General features: G+C 38.9%; 1 long non-coding RNA gene across 2 annotated transcripts; it reads right to left on the bottom strand.

The window, feature by feature from the left end:
• Positions 1 to 2968: 2968 nt before the first annotated feature.
• LOC309340040 lies at positions 2969 to 19553 on the bottom strand. Of its 2 annotated transcripts, XR_014155750.1 has the most exons (7): positions 19336 to 19553; positions 19091 to 19147; positions 14137 to 15345; positions 8086 to 8174; positions 5752 to 5856; positions 3897 to 3940; positions 2969 to 3205 (listed from the first exon to the last, which is right to left on the bottom strand). It is a non-coding gene; the product is annotated as an uncharacterized lncRNA (long non-coding RNA). The 2 variants fall into 2 exon arrangements; XR_014155751.1 differs by lacking the exon at positions 5752 to 5856.
• Between the last annotated feature and the right edge of the window lie 1197 nt (positions 19554 to 20750).

The following is a 20750-nucleotide window of genomic DNA, read 5'->3' as shown; positions in this document are numbered from 1 at the left end:
TAGGTTCAGTATTTTGTCTCTTTGTTCCTTTGATCCCAAGGTAATTAAACAGTCTCTTGGCTTCTTCCCTTGCTTCCTGCCAATCCGAAAGGCTGAGGTTATCACAAATTCATCTTCTTCTCCGTCTAACTCATCATTCCAAAAGTCTTGAAATTTATCTGTGAGGAATTCCCCAAGCTTGTCCTCTTCCTCTTCTGGAACCAGTCTTAATTTCAGGTTCTTGCTTTTCCTTTCCAGTTCTAGTAGGGCTAATGCTGTATCATGTTCATGTACTTTTTTTGCAATAGGCGCAAACTTTCCTTTGGTTTCTTCGGCAGTAGACCTAGCACTCTCAGCTATTCTCCTTGTTTCCGTAGACTCTTGAACCAAACGGTTTATAGAATCTGTATTAGATGAGATTGTTGTTGTGTTCAGGTCTAGTCTTGTTGTCAGCTCCGTCAGTTTCTTAGAGTTCTCTGTAGCCTGTTTAGTAAGTTCTGCAGATTGCTTGGTGAGTACTTCTAATGACTGATTTATTTTGAGCAGAGCCTGTGTCATTGACTCCATTGATGCTGCTGTTATTTTTTCTTGTGCAGCTGCTGCTCCTGATAAAGAGCCTCTTTTTTGAGCTTGTTTTTGAGCCTGCTTTGTTTTACTTCTTGTTGAAATCTCTTCTGGCGGGTTGCTCATAACTCAAGGTCATTCACACAGGAAAGTTGCAAGTGGAAAATCCCGCTGGATACACCGTAATACAACTAAAGCCCTCTAGAGGAGGAAATTGTAACCATCCAAAGGCACCCACAACAAAGAAACAGAAAGTCCAAAGGCAAAAGTCCCACTAAGAGTCTTTAATTTGTAGCACTTTACTGTTAAAATTGTAATCCACCAAAGTCCCGTTAATATGTTTCAAATAAGTCTTATTTTGTAGCCACTGTCTTTTGACAGCTCACTTGACAGTTCCTTTTTCAGGCGATCGCTGCTCCGGCAGCCTGACCAGAAGTGTCAGCAGCAGAGGTTTTTTATTCCTTATCCCTTTCTTTTGCAGGTTAAATTAATTCTGTTTCCTCCCCCCCTTCTCCTGCACTACAGGGGGGAGATCCTTTCGATGTCTGGTTTAATAAGAGTTAAAAGGAAAGTCCGTTTAAACACAGCTCAGTCTTTTCATTGCTCCGTTAATCATGCAGATCCGGGAGGCTGACTTCCTTAATTTTTGCCTTCCCGTTTTCAGCCAAATCTTCTAGATTTTTAAGTCCCGTTTTAATTTTGCGTTCTTACTCACGGGTATTGTTGTTGCCAATCTTTAGTTTCAGAAAGGAATCGGCGCTCTCCGTTAATGGCAACGCGGCTTCACTCCGTAAGCTGGGTAGCGATCCTCAGCACCGCGCTCACCCCGATGCCGCTCCGGAGCCTTTAAAAAGGCTCTTTCACGATGCCGGGGGGGCGCAAAGGTGCCCACCGAATCTCCTTGCTCACAGGCTTCAGCGCCTGTGATTTTAGGGGTCCCCCGCTTGCCGTAGCGGGTAAGACCCGAACTTACGGAGCAGTCCTGCCTCGGAGCTCGAGGCTAGGACCGCCATCAAACGCTGGCGCCGACCGGAAGTCAAAACCCGGGAAAATTTTAAAAGCATTTAGTAACTGGGATGCTGTTTTCTGAATCAGCTGAAATTCTGAACCCTTTTCATAGCCATACCTATACATGCATTAAATTATTCTATCCTGGACATTACAAAGGCATAGAAAAAAAATGTTGGTGTACTGATCCATCCACAGCAGGTAACCACAAAAGAAAGTAAGTTGGTGGTGTCAGCACCACATAAAGCCCCAAGTAGTCCTCTGAGCTGTGACAGTGTCAAGGCCCTTTTGTCCATGAAAGGTCACAGCAGGCACACCAAGTTGGTGAAAGGTGCTCTAAGCATCTATCATTAAAGGTTTTGCACACAATATGCTATGTCACTCTTCTTCCACAATAATTCAGATGACCTTTTCATTTTAGAGACAGACTTGGTATTTATTTCTTTGTGTGCCAATTTCTTTCTTGCTTCAAAAAACAAAATGGGCAAAGATGGACAAGCAGCCAAATATCCTAGGGTGTGCAAAACCTTAAGGAGAAGGAAAGCAACTTTGAAAAAAATCTTTTAGCAAAACAGGCAGCCAACCCCCTGCTGTGCTGCTTATCTACATCAAATCAAACCAACCCAAATTGTCAACATCCTGATTATGGAATTGTTTCCACTCTGGAAACAGTTTGCCGTAGTCGAGAATGATTCAAGCTAAATTGGGGTTATGTTTCATTTGAGTCTACAGAATGGTATCTGGAGAGCCCAGTCAGCAGAAGCTGAGCTGCAGGATGTGCGTGAAAGTACCATTGCAGGTTAACAGGATAGACAGCAGAAATTGAACTAGTGCACACTGGAGCCCATGCTTCATCATTCCGGCAATGATTTGCTAAATAGGACTAGTCATTCTTGCTATCAATTAAAGGAGAAACTAATTTACAGTAGTTAAGAATGAAATCCCAAAAGGTTCTTGATAGGGCTGGGGCTTGATTAGCTATAAAACAAAGATTCATTTGATAGGGATACAGTGCATTATAGTTTTTTGAACATTGTTAAAGATCTTTCCCCCATCAACTCCATTGGGGTTGTCGAGGAAAGGCTTCAAATCTGTGGAAAGAGGCCCAAGACACAGAACACATTAATTGGCAAAGACCCGGGGCTAGTAGTCGGTTTAATTGAGTGTTCAACCATAGTCCAATGTGTCTTTTAATATATATTCTCTTTGTGAGTAATTGCTAAAAAGTCATTTATGTCTATATTTTAATTCTTAAAGGCAGTTATTCTCTCTCTCTCTCTCTCTCTCTCTCTCTCTCTGTGTGTGTGTGTGTGTCCCCAAAACTTGTTTCTCATTTCATTGTTCACAAAACAGGCAAGGTGTGACTTCAAATATCCTGCTGCCTCTATCTGCCTCAGTAGAGTGTCACCTACCATAATCAGTGTCTGTGTGTCATGTTCATCCAGGGGTTCATCTCCTGCAATGGAAGAGCTTCCTCCTCCCTAGGGGCACCCCAGCTGTGTCACTGTTCCAGGACAGTCCACTCTGCTTAGTCAAGAAATCCCTCATCTTGCTCAGTAGCTTGAAGTGTGGATAGGTGGGCCTCAAGTCACTGTACCTTCTCTTACAGCAAGGCAACCAGCTCACACTTGCTGCAAGTCTAGTTTTGCACATTCTCAGGCAGGAAGACAAACATGGAATAAGTGTTGGAATAAGCAGCTCCCTCGCTGTTCATGTCTCTTGGTCCTATGTACACTGTGAAACAGCACTCCAAGCTTCCCCCTCAAAAATGTCCTCACAAAACCCCATTTACAAATGCTGGTCACAAGCTCCCAGAGGTTGTAGTCAGCTAAACAGCACCGCTGATATAGCTGCTTATGAAGACTGGTGTTGGGACTGATGGCAGCTTCAAATGGTACACCCACCACAGATGATCTTCTTCCTTAATGTTATAGTTTTTATAACTCAGTGGTCACACTGGTCTCTTCCTTGTCTAAGCAACTAAAAGAGATTGCTAGAGGATGGAAATGGGTGAATGTGGCATAGCAATTTAAATCCCTCGTTCCCTGAGCATTTGGAATCACAGCATAAGGCCTGGGCTCTGATTCTGAAATCTTTCTTTGACTTTCAGTAATTCAATGAGTAAAATTCAGAAAGTTAACTCTGCAGCCATGCAGCTTAATAATAATTGTGAGGAACGAGGGCCAAGGTGAACTAAGATGGAGATATTGCTGGTTTCAATTCACATGCTTCTTTTCTTGAAAAGAAAAACGAAAAACCCAGAAAGCAACCTTTGTGGGAAGCATCAGGAAACTTGCACAGCTCTGATAAGAAAAGACATATCATAAATATTCATTAAAAATTACCTTTTCTGGATCATGAATTTCTCAAACAGGCACTGATTTGACCTCTGCAGAGAAGAAAATCCAGACTATAAGGTCCAGTTTCAGCTTTTTGAGACATGCAAATGCTCCCCAAATCATGTTATTCTAGTTAAACATCTATTCAAATATTGTGTGGAAACTATTCACTTCAGTTCTGAGATCCGGATTTAGCATTCATTTTAATACAAGCTGTAATTTTACATTCTCAAAGCATTGCCTACTGTGGTTTGTGAACTGCCATTAATAACCATGGTTTGCATACTAAATAGTTTCGTAAACTACTATGCTTGGCCTTCTAAATGTCTTTGTAACTCTAGCCATTTTACTATGTCAGTAATGTATTTATTTTCATTTTGTAATTATTCCAACTGTAGGGTTCTGGATTCTGAAAGCTATGGGATTACTTATCTGATTTTTTTAGCATATACCCTTCATTTATGGCATTTCGTCAGAAATTACAAGAAAGCTTACTTTATTGAACCAAACATTTAAAGAAAAACTTGAGTACTCCTTCCAGCCCTTTCATATAGGTAAATGAGCAGCTAATAAAAAAAAGATTAGTGGTTTATATATTAAGTCCCTGTTTGACACATACAAAATTGATAAAATATGCAGTTTGGGGCTTAAAGTCACTGGTACAGCTGTTATTTCAGAAATTCACATTATTAGCTCTTCCCCAAATTTGTACATGACAACAGGTACCTCTTTTGTTACATCCCCTCCACATAGGGGAACAGATTCTAATTATATGTGCAAAATGAACTGGAGTCAAGAACTGTCAATAGGCTATTTTTAAGAAGTTTTCTTGGATATTACGTGTATATAAAAGGGGCAGTAAGCCATAGTTTTTCCTCACTGCAGATTATCCAATACACTTCCAAGATCCATCTCTCAAAGAAGAGAAGGGAGAAAACTGAAGGTCTAACAGCTAAGAGCATATAAAAGAGACAATTCTTCTGCACGTTCCAGATCTAACCAAAGGCCAAAAGAACTCATATTCCTAGTGGCTGCCTCCCTTGTCTTAGACATACTTAGAAAGCTCCATCTGGGAGATAAGGTCTATTTCCAGTGAGAAATCATCTTCAGTTAATGTGTCCCAGCCTGTTTCATTAGCCATTAACTCTGACCATAGCTCAGCTGGGTCTTCTGGAATGGAGCCTGAGGAGAGCAACACTAATTTTTCAGAATGGAGAGATGTTGGCAAAATGAGATTCTCTTTTTCCGGAGCTTCTGAGTAAATGGGGAGATCTTAGTCCAGCTTTGAGGGCAAATACTTCCCCATTAGCATATTTTCTCCAAATCCCCAATCTAGTCCTGTGAAGACAGGGAGTTAACTGGCATCCAATAATGTTCTAATATCTCCAGCCCACAACAAATAAAGGTTTTGTTTCATCATTATTCTCTCAATTAGTCTCTTTATGATGGACGATACATGTTATATAGCAAATGGAATTCTACATTTGTAATGAAACAGGTTCCCCAGCAATTCTGGGGCTGTTGTTTTTTGCCCAAGGCATGGAAGATATATGGCTGTAGCAAAAGGGTATTTTGTTCATTCAAGGTGAGCAAAATTCCACCAGGAATTCTGACTCGACCAGGTCCTCCCCTCCTGTTGCTGTGCCCATCCCAAGCTGTCACAGGGGCTCCCATACTTCATTTGCAGGTGTTCACAACACAAAGACTAAAGAGCAGGCGGGTTGCTGGGAAAACTCCGTTGTATGAGTTTGATTGCATCTGCACTTTGCTGGCTCGAACAGAGTGTCAGCAGCCTGTTCCTCTAGCTTTCTTTGGTTTTCTTTGAAAACTCATTCTTGAAATGCTTGCAATATCTACTCACCTTGCAGTGTTTCACTTAAGACAACTCTGTACAGGAGATATGATAATTGAAAAGCTGAGAATATCACTTTGAAAACGACTGTCCAGTTTGATTCCTGCTGGTAGCCTTTGTAAATGGATTTTGAAATGTGAAGAGACTGTGACTAACAGGGAAAAAATGGGATCCAGAATCTCTAGATTTTTGTTATGTATAACACTCTGTTGACCACAGTGGTTTTCAAACCTTGATAATTCACTTAAGCACCTCCATGATTTGTTGGTCAAGATAAACATAAAACCCTTCTAGTGTGGAAATGTAAAAAAGAAATCTTAGCATGATTTAAACCCAGGCAGTGAGACATCTTTAGCATCAGGAATTGCATTAGAAAGCAGCTATCTTAGTTCATGAAGTGTATCCTTCCTAGGTTGTCAGGGTCTTAGGGCTGCTGCAGTCTGCAGTGAATGAAGGGCAATAATAGCTACATTTAATCAAACACTAAAGCCAAATGATAAATATTAAATGCGTCCTTTAAAAATGTTAATCTTCCTTTTAGGCTTTGTTTTTACATGACATTTTAAATTACCTTCTGACAGATAAATTCTATATGCCTCAGACACTAAAGTAAGCCCATTTGTTTGGTTGGGAAGGCAGAAATCTGACAGTGACTTTTATTATGTTTTACATTTTAATGCACACATCCAGCACAGAGCTGAAGCAAGCTGCTTCCTAGAGATTTGAGATGTGGCATATAGTGTGCCCTTACCCCCAAAAGCAAGGTATATGCACACATACAAGCCATTCTTTATGAACAACATGATTGCTATTTGCCTATTTCAAATAGAATCCAAACGTGCCAAGCACAGCAAGAATATTGAGAGCAAAGAATGCTTAATATTCTAGCCCAGCTCACTAAAAGAAGAAGAAGGGGGAAAATTGAAGCATTGAAGTGACAGAGCAGTGTTCTGTAGAGCAACATGATGTGTCTGCTTTAAATGGAGAATAATGGATTTAAGTTTAGTGCAGAACTAAAGGGCTCAATTACTATTCATGAATTCTGAAATGTTCTACTTCAGAAACTCTTTTTGCATGAAATGTTCATCAGAATCAATGTGTGAAACTACAAGAAAGTAAACCTTTTCCACCCTTCGCACAATGCAGTTCTTAACTAGACCGGTACATTTACAAAAGAGCATTTCATTGGAATTCCTGAGTCGGTAAAACTAGCTACCTAAAATAAATACAGCAGATTGCAATGGCGGTTGTAGGTGAAGAACCCCTGCTAGCTCCATTTGGAACGTGTGCGTTTCCTGTGCTAAATGGACTACCATTTGTCTTGAGTCTTCCATACTTTGGAGGAGTCGTTGCCATGGGGACAGGAGGTAATCTTTTTGTTAGTGGAGACATTAATTTGTCACTCTTTAAAGGCAGCAGTAATGATTTTACTATTGAAGGAGCCCCAGAGATATTTTGTTTCATGTTCCGGGAACATTATTCACCATGAAACCAACACTGACACTCATCTTCCTACCCTTCAGCATTTCATTTGGACTACACAGTATAATCCTGTAGCTCTGAAGTCCCAGAAAATGCTATCAGGATTTGGCATGACTGAGGCTGCAATCCTAAGCACACTGACTTGGATGTAGGTTCCGTTGAAATCAATTGGACTTTGTCAGCTCAATATGCTTAGGACTGAGGTGCTGGGTCTGAGAGCATTACAGATAAAGCACAGCAGGTTTAAAGAACTCTAAGTGCAAGTTGAAAATACTGTGCACTTGCATTTTAGAAGTAGTAAGATGTGTGATGCACACACACACAAATCTGCACACATATATTCTTCAAATATCAAGTACGGTATATGCTTCTTGACAGAAGAGCTGGACCAAACTTTGCCAAACTGGTCCTTCCAGATGTTTTGTACCACAAGTCCCATCAGCTCCTGCTAGTATAAAATGTAGTCTTATTTATTATTTTTTGAGAATCTTTATATATATCCCACCCTTTAGTTGAAAAATCTAGGGTGGTTCACAACCCTATAGATACAATCTCCATAAAATCAATACATTAAAAACAATAAATACATCTACTTCCACAGTTGATCCAGTAGCACCTTAGAGACCAACTAAGTTTGTTCTTGGTATAAGTTTTTGTGTGCATGCACACTTCTTCAGATACGCTGAAACAGAAGTCACCAGTCCCTTATATAACTTCTGTTTCCAGTGTATCTGAAGAAGTGTGCATGCACACAAAAGCTTATACCAAGAACAAACTTAGTTGGTCTCTAAGGTACTACTGGACATTTAAAAAAAAAAATTATATATATTTTGACTGCACCAGACCAACACGGCTACCTACCTGAATCTACTTCCACAGTAAGCCAGAGAATAAGTACTACAAGGCTGGTATTTTTGACCAACAAAGGCTTGGGTAAACAAAGTCTTTAGCTTGTACCAAAAACACAATACCATAAATTCCTGTTACTGAGCCTTGCTGTCATTTTAAGTATGCCACTATGTCCAGTTTGCCCAGGAAGGAATGCAGTGTGCCCAAGTATATAAGGCAAAAAAGCGGTAGCATATAATTCATCACCTCCACCCACATTCATTCATAATAAGGGAACCTCTTGCTTGTTATGCACGTCAGCATGAGAATTCCAGAAAATGCAGACACCTTCTGCCCCAGCTGACCTACTCAAACAATCCAAGAAACATCCTAATTTGGCTGGCTTAGAGCCCAGACAGAGCAAATACCATGCCTGAGGTGCTGCTACCACTCAGACAAATTAGCATTACGTAAAAATTAGGACTCTCCACTGGATATATGCACAAAAGATCCTCTCTTGCTCACCACATACCTTTGAACTTATTGCCTCAGGCAGAAAACTGAATCCTCAATGGATTGAACACTTAGATTCCCAAATATTATAGACTGTTCCACCTTATTTGTTCTAGAAAAACAGACTCAAGTTACCAAGTGCTATCATCTTCAAAATGTCATTCTTCGCTCTTCAGGGGATCTTTCCTAGCCTAAATTGACCCATTGCAGCCTGCAGTTTGTTTTTGTTTGTTTTTTTAATTATTTTTATTCAATTTTTCCAATACAAAATTTATACAAATCATACATCTTTTTTATATCCATTCTCTTTTTGACTTCCCTCAACTTGACTGATACTCCTTCCCTTCTTAATTTCTTACACCTTACTTCCATTATTTTTATAGATTAAGTCTTATTTTACTCACATTCTAACATTTCTTCTTACAGAGCTTCATTAAAACTTACAAGCGTTATTTGATTATCACTTAATTTATGCATATACTCTGTAAACTTTTCCCAATCTTCTATAAATCTCTGATCTCGTTGGTTTCGGATCCTTCCCGTTAGTTTATCAAGTTCTGCATAGTCCATCATCTTCATTCTCCATTCGTCTAGTGTAGGTAGCTCCTCTTGCTTCCATTTCTGAGCCATCAATATTCTTGCTGCAGTCACTGCATATAAAAATAGCTTCCTTTCTTTCTTATTTATCTCGTTCCCTGTAATACCAAGTAAGAACGCTTCTGGTTTCTTAACAAAAGTGTACTTAAACATTTTCTTCAATTCATTATATATCATTTCCCAAAAGCTTTTTACTTTCTTACACTCCCACCACATATGATAGAATGTACCCTCTTTTTCTTTACATTTCCAACATTTGTTACATCCTTTATACATCCTTGCTAACTTCACTGGTGTTACATACCATCGATACATCATTTTCATCACATTTTCTTTTATTGTTGTACATGCAGTGAATTTTAAACCTTCTTTCCATAATTTCTCCCAATCCTCCATTTGTATATTATATCCAAAATCTTTGGCCCAGTCAATCATAACCGATTTTACCTCTTCATCCTTTGTATGCCATTCTAATAATACCTTATACATTTTAGCCAAAACTTTAAAATCACTATTTATTATTTCTTTCTGAAATTTTGACTCTTTATCCTCAAAGCCTCTTAATCTTAGATCTTTTTTAAACATTTCATTGATTTGAAAATAATGCAGCCAATCATTAACATATTCCTTAACTACCTCAAACGACTTCAGCCTCCATTTACCTTCTGTTTTTGTTATTAGATTCTGATATGTTGCCCATCCCCCTTTCATATTGATTTTTTTCATACTCAGCGCCTCTAGTGGTGACAACCAATACGGAGCTTTTGCTTCCAACAGATTTTTATACTTTTCCCAAACCTCTATCAAAGACCTTCTTATGATGTGGTTTTCGAAACCTTTATGTACTCGCTTTTTGTCATACCATAAATAAGCATGACACCCAAATCTATTGTCGAAACCTAAATCTAGCAAATCAGTGTTTTCTAATTTCATCCATTCCTTCAACCAGCAGAGGCAAGATGCTTCATAATATAATTTCAGGTCTAGCAGGGCGAAGCCTCCTCTTTCTTTCGCATCAGTCAATAGCTTAAACTTTATTCTCGGCTTCTTACCCTGCCATATAAGCCTTGAAATTTCTCTTTGCCAATTTTTAAAGATAGCTGCCCCCCTGATTACTGGAACGGTTTGAAATAGAAATAACATCTTTGGTAGCACGTTCATTTTTATTATTGCAATTATTCCCCAAAATGAGAATTTCATTCTTCCCCACACCTCTAAGTCTTTTTTGATCTTACTCCAGGTTGGTATGTAGTTGTTCTGATACAGATCAATACTTCTGGGGGTTAGCCAAACTCCTAAATATTTAACTTTCTTTACCACTTCTATTTCTAGTTTTTGCTGCACTTTGTCAATAGTTTCTCGATCCATATTTTTACTAATCATTTTTGTCTTTTTCTTATTCAAAATAAATCCCGCCAATTGGCCAAACTGCTCTGTTTCATTCAAAACTTCTGTTACAGTATTTGTCGAATTTTCCAAAGTTAATACCAAGTCGTCAGCAAAGGCCTTAACCTTATATTGTTTACTTCCTACCGTTATCCGTTTTATCTGTTCATTGCCTCTTATTGCTCTTAAAAAGACTTCCAAGACCGTGATAAATAACAGTGGTGAGAGCGGACACCCCTGTCTCATACCTTTGGTTATTTTTATATTTTCTGTTACCACATTGTTAACTATTAATTTTGCTCTTTGGTCTCTATATATTGCCCTAATACCATTCATAAATACTTGTCCAATATCCATCATTTCAAAGTTTTTTAACATAAATTCCCAAGAAATATTATCAAAGGCCTTTTCCGCATCGACAAATATCAACATAGCTTGCTTATCGTTCCTGGCATTCAAATACTCCAGAATATTAATTACATTCCTAATATTATCTTTCATTTGTCTGCCAGGAAAAAAACCTGCTTGATCTTCATGTATCAAACCCTTCAACACTTTTTTCATCCTATTTGCTAATATATTGGCAAACAGTTTATAATCATTATTTAGAAGCGAGATCGGCCTATAATTCTTAACTTGAGATAAATCTGAGTCTTGCTTGGGTATTAAAGTAATATATGCTTCTTTCCAAGTTTCTGGTATTTCTCTTTTTGTTAATATATCATTCATTACTTCTCTCAGTGGTACAACTAGGATGTCCTTCATTTCTTTATAAAATCTTGCATCCGGCCCTGGAGTCTTTCCACTTTTTAATTCTTTAATTGCATTTCTTATTTCTTCTATTTCTATCCTCTCATTTAATTTACTTTTCTCTTTCATCGGAATCTTCTGCACCCCTTTCTCTTTTAAGTATTTTTCTATTTTCTTTAAATTATCTTTTTCCTTCTTCTTATATAATTGTCTATAAAAGTCCACAAATCATTTCCTTATTCCTTTCGGGTCTTCAATCTCTTTGTCTTCAACTACAATCTTATGTACCATATTTTGTTCTTTCCTTTTTTTAACCTGCCACGCTAGTAATTTCCCAGATTTATTTGCATATTCAAAATTCTTTTGTCTCATCCTTTTGATGTTCCATTCCACTTCCTTGTTTATTATCATAGAGAATTGTGCTTGCAATGTTTTTATATTAAGTTTCAGTTTTTTATCATTAGGTCTATCGATAAGTTTCTTCTCAGTTTCCATAATTTGTTTTAAGATTTCTTTTTTCCCTTTCTCTCTGTAGTTGTTCTTGATTGCGTTCTGTTGTATAAAAAAACCTCTCATAACTGCTTTGCCAGCGTCCCAAACTATACTTGTTTTTGTTCCTTGATTCATGTTATTTATAAAATAGTCCCTCATATGTTTTTGCGCATTCTCTACTATTTTTTGATCATCAAAAAGGTTTTCATTTATTCTCCACCAGAAAGATTTTTCTTCAAATCCTTTTAAGGTACATTTTATTGGATTATGGTCTGAAAGCACCTTAGGTTGTATTTTGATCTTTAAGATTCTTGTTGTAAGATCATTTGTTATCCATATTTGATCGATTCTTGACATTGATTGATCTGCTTCTGATTGATAGGTAAACTGTTTTTCCAATGGGTGTTTCAATCTCCAAATATCAATTAAATTGCAGTTCTCTACCATTGAAAAGAAAGTCTTTGGTAATTTCCCTTCTTTTGATTTTCCTGTTGCTCTTAATCTGTCCATCTCCATTGAAACCAGTGCATTCATATCACCCATTATTATAATCCTTTGATCGATGTATTCAAATAGTTTCTCTTCTAGGTCTCTAAAAAAATCCATTTTGTTTTCATTAGGTGCATACACTCTGACGATTATTATTTTTTCACCTTGCCATTTGACTTGTACTGCCACGATTCTGCCTTCTACATCTTTAAAAATCTGATGAGCTTCTATTTTTTATATATAAAACCACTCCTCTTTTTTTAGTTTTGTCCGATGACATAAATTCATTCCCTAGTTTTTTATTTACCAAAATTTTTCCATATCTCCTCATCACATGAGTCTCTTGTAAACAAATTATGTCCAAGTTTTGTTTTTTCAAATATTGTTGAATTTTATTCCGTCCCCCCCCCCCTCATTTATCCCATTGACATTCCAGGTCCATAATTTCAGCGCCATGATATCTTCTGATTAATTTTTTAATAATAGTCTTTAATTTATTTTTCCCTCTTCTTCCTCTTCCTCCGTCTTCTCCTCTTCCAAATCTTGCGAGTCCTCTCCTTCAGCTCCTGCCCCCATTGGTGCAGTTTCCTCACTTCCCAATTCTTTGTACCTTCTCAAAAATTTGTCTTGTTATTCTATGTCTTTTCGCTTTGTAGGCAAACGATAGTCCTTCTGGGAACTCCCATCTAAATTCAATATTGTTTTTCCTGAGAGCTTGCACTAACTGTTGGTATTGATTGCGTTTTTTCAACAAGCGAAGTGGTACATCTTTAAAGATGATTATGTTATTCCCACCAATATTCAATCTTCTTTCCCTGTTTTTTTGCAAAATTAAGTTTCTCATTTCTCTATCTTTAAATATTACCACGCCCTTGTAGCACTCCCCTTTGCCTTTTTGGAGCAGGTTACCCTCTCCCGAGGGAAAACTCACCTGTTTCCACCTCGCGATCTGACCGGAAGACTGCAGCCTGCAGTTTGGGGGCAGAATCTAGTGGATAACTAACAAAGGGAATGTGACCTTGCTTCTTCTCCAGCATATCTCATAGGCTTTTCTAACCATTGATCACAGTATCCTGTGGGGCACCATTTTATGGTGGTTTAGCTCCTATGTTCAGGGTTGGTTTCAGAGGAGAGAACTAGGTAACTTTGCCTCAGTCCTCTAGCAATGGAACTGTGGAGTATGACAGAGTATGTGTCCCCAATATCCATATCTATATGAATTTTATTCCATATCTATGTGAAGGTGCTGAGAGAAGGCATTAGGAAATATGGGGCAAGGTGCTACCAGCATAATACTGCATGAACCTTATTCACACTCACTCCCACTTATGTTTACTTGGAATCACAGGGAGCAATTCTCCATACTGCTAAGTAAATCATCCCACCAGCACAAGAATTTCAGTTTGCCGTATGGAATTTTCCTCCCTTTCCCTGCACTGTTTGGGGGAGGGGGGCCATGCAAGGGGTATAGAAGGAACAAAAAGACCTGTTGTGTTAGCAGAAGAGCTTGTGCTGGCTTCCATTAGCAGGACTCAATGGTTGAATCCAGCCCACAATCATGCCATTTCTCAATATAATATTCCAGTTCTCTAAACTCTGCAACTTTTTTCTTTTATTTTTTCTAGTGCATAACTATTAAGTATTCAAGACTTGGAGAGAAGCAAGTAACTCTACTTTCAAACCATAAACTTATACTTTCACATGAATTGAGAAACAGATGCAGAGCCATGCCCTGTTATATATGGACATACGAAGTTGTCTTATACTGAGTCAGGGCATTGGTGCATCTAACCCACACTTATCTCCTCTGACTGGCAGAAGGTCTCCAGAGTCTCTGGCAGAGGTTATTTCCATTACCTGCTAGCTGAGCACTTCACTGAAGTTGCCGGGGACTGAACTTGGAAACTTCTACATGCAAAGTACTTGATCTTTATATTGAGCTCTGGCCTTTCCTCTGCTGCTGAAACATCAGAAAATGGAGCAGTACAGCTCAACAACCTGAGACACCTTTTGCTATGTTCTCAGGAAATAAAGCGGAACAGATAAGAGAGGAATTACATTTCTTCCTAGCACAATCAAGTCGTCAGGTATGATCTTTCCTTAACTTTGTTGTGGTACCTACCAGGAGTAGACAAGGAACTGCTGGCTTAAAAAAAATAATTAATGTGCTTAATAATATCTATAATTATAAATATATTTGCATAATGTTCAAATGAGACTTTCTGGATTGGTGGACTGGGTTGTAGTGATTCTGTTTATTTTGAATGTTAGACTTCTGTGTCTAATAGATTAAGCATGTGAACTTGTTTTCCTTTTTCTATATTGCAAATTTAGGTTTGTACTTAGAGTGGTAAATCAGAAATTTTAATGAATCAACAGTGGCCAAGCTGCCCCCCCCCTTTTTGGTGGGGGGCAGGTAATAGAGAAATTTGTGAAGGTGATTTCTAAAGCCTCAGAAAACAAAGTTCTTTTGTTTGCATAGACAATCCCTCAAAACAGCATATGCATAATTTTATCATCACTGTGTGCCATCTGGAGTGTATTGAATGAACTACAATTTCAAAATGAGGTGAATGGTATCATTTAATTTCATGCCTTTGGAGCAAGAAACAGATATTACTCAAACAGATATTAGGTTTATTTGAAGTGAGGACAATCATTAAAAGATTCATTGTGAAAAATACAGCCATAATTGCTTTACCAGAAAGGAGAAAGATTGCTAAGAGTCCACTGTTATAACCTTAAAATAGATATTGTATTTAAATAAACACTCCTCTAAATAGATCTTTAAATAGATAAATAATAAAATAACAAGGAATGTTTTGGGAAAGATTGCACTGGTTTTAATAAAGGGTATTGTTGACAAGGGACCACTTTGCTGTTTTTCACAGGGCTTTTATTTCATAGGGGGAGACAGTAACAAAGAGATGCAGTTAAGACTCCAGTCAAGAGCTCACAAAGTGGGAAATAGCATTATGAGCACCTGGGAATTGTACTGCTGCCAGAACATAGAATTTGTGGTTCACTTCAACTCGAGCGTTGACCAGTGGTGACCAATAAAAGAATCTGTAAGGAAACGTAAATATTGCAGTTCAGTCCTCCAAGCTGCAGAGATGTCATAAATTTCTACTAGACTTCCTGCAGTAGACTTCCAGGAAGAATGCAGGGGGAACATATCAGTATTAAACTGGTCTTTGAAACAGAGAATAATGCAAATGCATTGTCAAAAAAGTAAGAGGCTTCCACAATAGCTTTTCTCTCATTTATATCTCTCCTATTTTTTTTTTTTTAAGGAAGTTATAAAAACTGCTTTATCAAAGAGCGATCTAAGCAGTGTACATAATAAAACTGTAGATCAAACACAGCTAAAATCCACGAAACTATTAAAAACAACAACATATATAAAATACTGATCATTAAAACACAAATAATGATCATTAAAACACATATAAAACCAGTAATATCTTTGCAAGAATATAGGTAACTATATGTCGGCAGACTGGCTGAAATAAAAACAAAGTTTTCAGCAGGAATCATAATATTCAGGGAGTCTGAACCCCAGGTGCTGCCACACAAATATACCTCGCAAACACAGAACTTACATTGTGTATCACTTGGAAAAGTGCAAGTTCCATAGTATCTGCCAAATACGCACGGATGAGGCACATATATTTCTGCAGACTTGCAGCATATCTATCTTTTTATACAGATTTAGACAACCCACAAAAGAAACCATACTATAAGAAAGGAGTCTCTATACAAAGCATAGAACAGTGTGAGGTTACCACATGGCAAGTTTTTAGTGTGCAGAAGAACTTAGCACAGAATTTCCTGGGGGATTTTCCTCCACACTATTTCTGCTTCCTTCCTTCTCTAGAGATTTGTGACAGTGTGGAGATTGCTGTGCATACCCACCCACACCTGGTCAGCAACAGGACACACTTTGCTATAAAGAGACAACTAATTCATGATAACCCTAGAAAAAAATAGTGCAACTGTGTTGCACTATTTCATGATGACAATCCCACAGGGTCATTTAGGGATAGGCGAATTGTCAATTTTCGTTTCCCTCAGTTTCTCATTTTTCGAATCCTAAATCCAGTCCTCAGTTTGTAACTGTCTTTTCCCCAGAAAAAGTTCTCACGAAAATCCATCGCCATCTTAGTGTAAATTTCCCCTAATATATACATTTTTGCAAAGCTATTTTCACTTATATAATTCATTGCACATATGTATGCAAGTTTATGCACACTTTATCTTGGTATACACATTTTTTTTAACCCATTACTTGGTAGGAGAACTGCAGTGAAAAATTCATGGGAATGCGAACTTGAAGGATGGCTTGCATATTGTTTTGGAAATCATGAATCAGCTATGGTCACCTTTAAATGCAAACTGAATCCAATTTCTGCCCCGTCCCTAGTGGCATGTTACAGCAATTAGTGTCTCTTATTGTGGCAACTGGATTAATTTGTAAGCACTTACCATGACTTCTAATACCAAAGTTCATTATTAGCTTGGAAGACTTTCCCAACAAGGAAAGACTAAAGGATTTGAGGTAGGGATACTGTGGTAATCTGACAAATTCAATTTATACAAATTTGGTATTACATTTCTAATGGTATAGACAATTATAATCATTTATAGCCGAGTCTATTGTATTTACTTTCTATCGGCAAAAATCAGCCACTGAATGACCAAATTTTTGTGCAACCTGATAAGAAGCAAAAACAGTGGCTGAGTGTACGAAAAATTCTTGCACAAACTAGATTCTTATTCATTAAGAATGTTCCCACTTCCCTATACAGCAAAGATCAATGAAATGCACTGACGAGTTTTCAGGAATTAATGTTGTTGTTGATGATGATGTATCAGTCACTTTATGCAATAAAAATGGTAAAATACAACACATAAAAGGAATTTAAAACCAGAAAAATTAGAACAATTAACAAACAATCAAAAATACAAAAAAAAAAAGCTCATCCAGCAATATATTAATCAGGACATGTTCTACCTCCCTACTAAAAGATAAGCACCACCATAGGATACAACATTAAGTAACCAAAGGCCTGTGAAACAAAAAGGTTTTAGTGTAGCATCAAAAGATTGATAAGGTTAGTGCCAGCTACATCTTCTTAAGACGGCATTCTACAAATGGGAGGACACTACTGAAAAGGCCCGTTCTCCTTCAAGATGGTGCACAGAGAAGGGCCTCTGATGAAGACCACAGAGATATCTGGGATGGCATGGTGAAAAACTAGAAAACTGCAGGAATAAAGAGACAGGTTTTGTTTGGCCTAAATTGGAGATTTAATGAGGGCTTGGGGGGGGGGGTAAGATTAAAGGGACACATGATAGAAGTTTATAAAATTATGAATGATGTAGAGAGATTGTGCAACATTTTCATTTGATTTATAATGCTGGAACTTACAGTTGCTTTCTGCAACTTGGTCCCTCCAGATTTTTTGGACTCCAGTTTTCATGATCCGTGATGTGGCGATCACACAGGGTCCCCAGATGTTTCACCGCCTATTGATCCCTGTGCCACCACTTTATTTCTCGCTGCCACCACCCCGGCCCTACCTGGTACAATACTGAGTCCAGTCAGGGTTAAATTGGAACATAAACTTCTGTTTATTTATTGCAGTTTAACAAGCGTATGGTTTCCTAAATGGTATCGGTCAATTACATTCATGGGGTGCCTATCCAGACCTATAACTTCCTCTACCTGCTTTCACTCACTAAAAAACCTCTCAGATATGTACTTGTCTTCCTAGCCCCTAACTGTTCCTGACTCAGCTTATTTCGCTACACTAAATCAACCTACCCACAGACTCTATCCCAATTCACTCCCACTCCAACCAACCACCCAACTCCCAACGAACTCCTCCCTTCGCCCCTCCCAGAGCTGGTTTTATAGTCCCTCTGACTCCACCCCCTGGGTTCTGATTGGGTAACCTGTTTAACTATTTCACCTCCAGCACTCCCCTATGTTAACGTCACACATGACCACTGGAACTCAATCCAAAACAACTCCAGGGCACCTGTTTGTAGAATGCTGACTAGGGCTGCAATCCTAAGCCTACTTCTGTACTAACATTGTTAGGATTGCAGCCTTAGAGCCACCCAAATTATTTGATTGCCTGTAGATTCAAGACAATCAAAATAAAGTTTTCTCTCATGCAACGTTTAATTAAAATATGGAAAGCACAACCGCAAGACATGCTGATGATCACTAGCACTTTTTAAAAGAGGTAAACAATTTAACAGAGGAGAAAGCCAACCAACAGCTATTAGCCAATGAAAACTAATTGAAACTGCCACAATCAGAAATTGATACGGGTTGCTAAAGGGCAAAGCAAGGGAAGGCTAAGGGTGTCCTGGAGGCATCAGGCTGGCCATTCTTAAAAAGCAGAATGATGAAACTAAATTGACTTGGGGTGCTTAGGCATAACTGTTTATATTCTAATTTATGCCAAATGTAATGTCTATAATCATGTCCAAGTTGGATATAATTATTTTATACCAAGGTTTTGTCAAAGCTTCTGCAAAGGATCGTTAAAAGAAGACTCGGCAACATAAAGCATTATCTTTTTCGCATTCTTACTGAAATATTCTGACAAATTATTATTCCCATATGCCAAGCAACATATATAATACTTAAAATATGAAGGAAAACATCATTATTTTTGAAGACACAAGCTGTTTCTGTTAATGCGCTTCTCAGCACGATTGGTAGTCTATAGGAACAATAAAAATAAGTCCTCAGTATCTTTTAAAAATAAAAATAATAATAATAAATAAATAGCACCTCATTTTCTGACAGCTTCTTTGTCCTTGAAAATCTGACTTTAGAGAATAGTCTGTGCTATGAAAAATACAAAGATGTAACATATGTAGATTAGTTAAGTTGTTGTTTAAGAAAAACCTCACTCTGTCAGCTTGTCTTTGCTATTGAGTATAGATTTCTGTAATTGTATATCTGTTATACTCAGAGGTTCCAGCTTCTGTGGCTTGTCAAATGAGTCATGAAGAATAAGTCAGTGTACTACTCACATTGGTTACATTCAAGCTCTAGGTTTCAAGGGCAGCAACCTTCTCAGTACCAGGTATGGAGGAGCAACAAGAGAAGACTGTTGTCTCATGAGCATCTGGTTGACTATCATGGCAAACAGGATAGGAGTGCCCACTCTTAGGAGCTGAAACCCCTTGGGGCCCCCAATATTTGTTAGTGGGGAGGCTGTCCACCTTGATGTTTGTCTGGACATCATGCGTGATGTCACGATGCCATGTGTGATGTCACAATGTTGTGCGTGACGCCTAGATGCAGCACTGTCACACAGGTCACCTGGATGCAGCACTGTCGCGCAAGCCAGCAACACTGTGGCTTGTTCTCCCCCACCTTCTCCTGCTGTGGAGAGGAAGCAGCCCCTGGCCCATGGCAGCAGCAGGAGGCAGAGGAACTGCCAGCCATGGAAGCTGAACTGCCACGCAACACCCGGACATTGTGTGCAACAGCGCGTCTGGGCATCGCGTCCGACATCCAGGTGTCACGAACTATCTGACATCGTGCACAATGCCTGGATGTAATGCTGTGACATCACACACAACCTTAGCTCCCTCAATTGCTTTCCTGAGTTGGCAGACCTGTAGCAGGACCTTTGATCTGATCTAGCATGCTGTGATCCAGCAAGTGGCTCTCATTTCAGTTCTGGTCTATGAATAGAATTGTTGTGTTGGGGCTCCTCTGTATCCTCTGTGATAAGGACTGCAGGGCCTTCTCCCTTCCAAGGCCTTTTCCAGCTGGCCCAGGAGGCGGGGCCCAGACCCTCACACTCCCAGCTACAAAGGGACTCCTGTGGCAGTGAGGACTTGGACCATCGGCTGTGGTGAGGACTGCAGGGCCTGCTCCCTTCCAAGGCCTTTTCCAACTGACCCAGGCCCTAACATTCCCAGCTACAAAAGGACACCTGTGGCAGTGCCTAGAGAATGGGGCTGGACTCATTTGGAACAAACTCTTAGGGAAGTGTGGCGTTGTTCTGCTATTGTTTCCCTGTTTTAAGTGTCTAATGTGCTTTAAAATGTCCTTAAGCAGTCGGTGGCATTTTAAGCTTTTCCTTCTCCCCCCCCCCCTTTTGCTTTGTTGGGGGGGTGGGATGGATATCTGGTTGGGGATTAATTTTAGTATAACTGTTCTGTTTTTGTTTTTTGTTGTTTTATTGGTTGTTGTATAGTTTGCGTTTTGTTTTTAAGAGGTGGGATCCGGGCTGCCTGGGAGTGGGCCCCAGCCAACAGAATGGCTGGGGCAAGTTCCATAGGGGGTGGGGGATGCACTGGGACATCCGATCTCAGTGATCATGGGCAGGAGGAGTTACGCTAAGATCAGACCATGTCATTACCGAGGAGGCAGGCTTAGTCATTGTTTGAAGACTATCCCTGCCTCCGGGTCTAGTCTTGACCGGATGGATACT

The sequence above is a fragment of the Podarcis erhardii genome, assembly GCF_964252035.2.
Source record: "Podarcis erhardii genome assembly, chromosome: 4".
Lineage (NCBI taxonomy): Eukaryota > Metazoa > Chordata > Lepidosauria > Squamata > Lacertidae > Podarcis > Podarcis erhardii.
The sequence above is the reverse complement of the archived record's forward strand: the minus strand, read 5'-3'. Positions and strand labels throughout refer to the sequence as shown.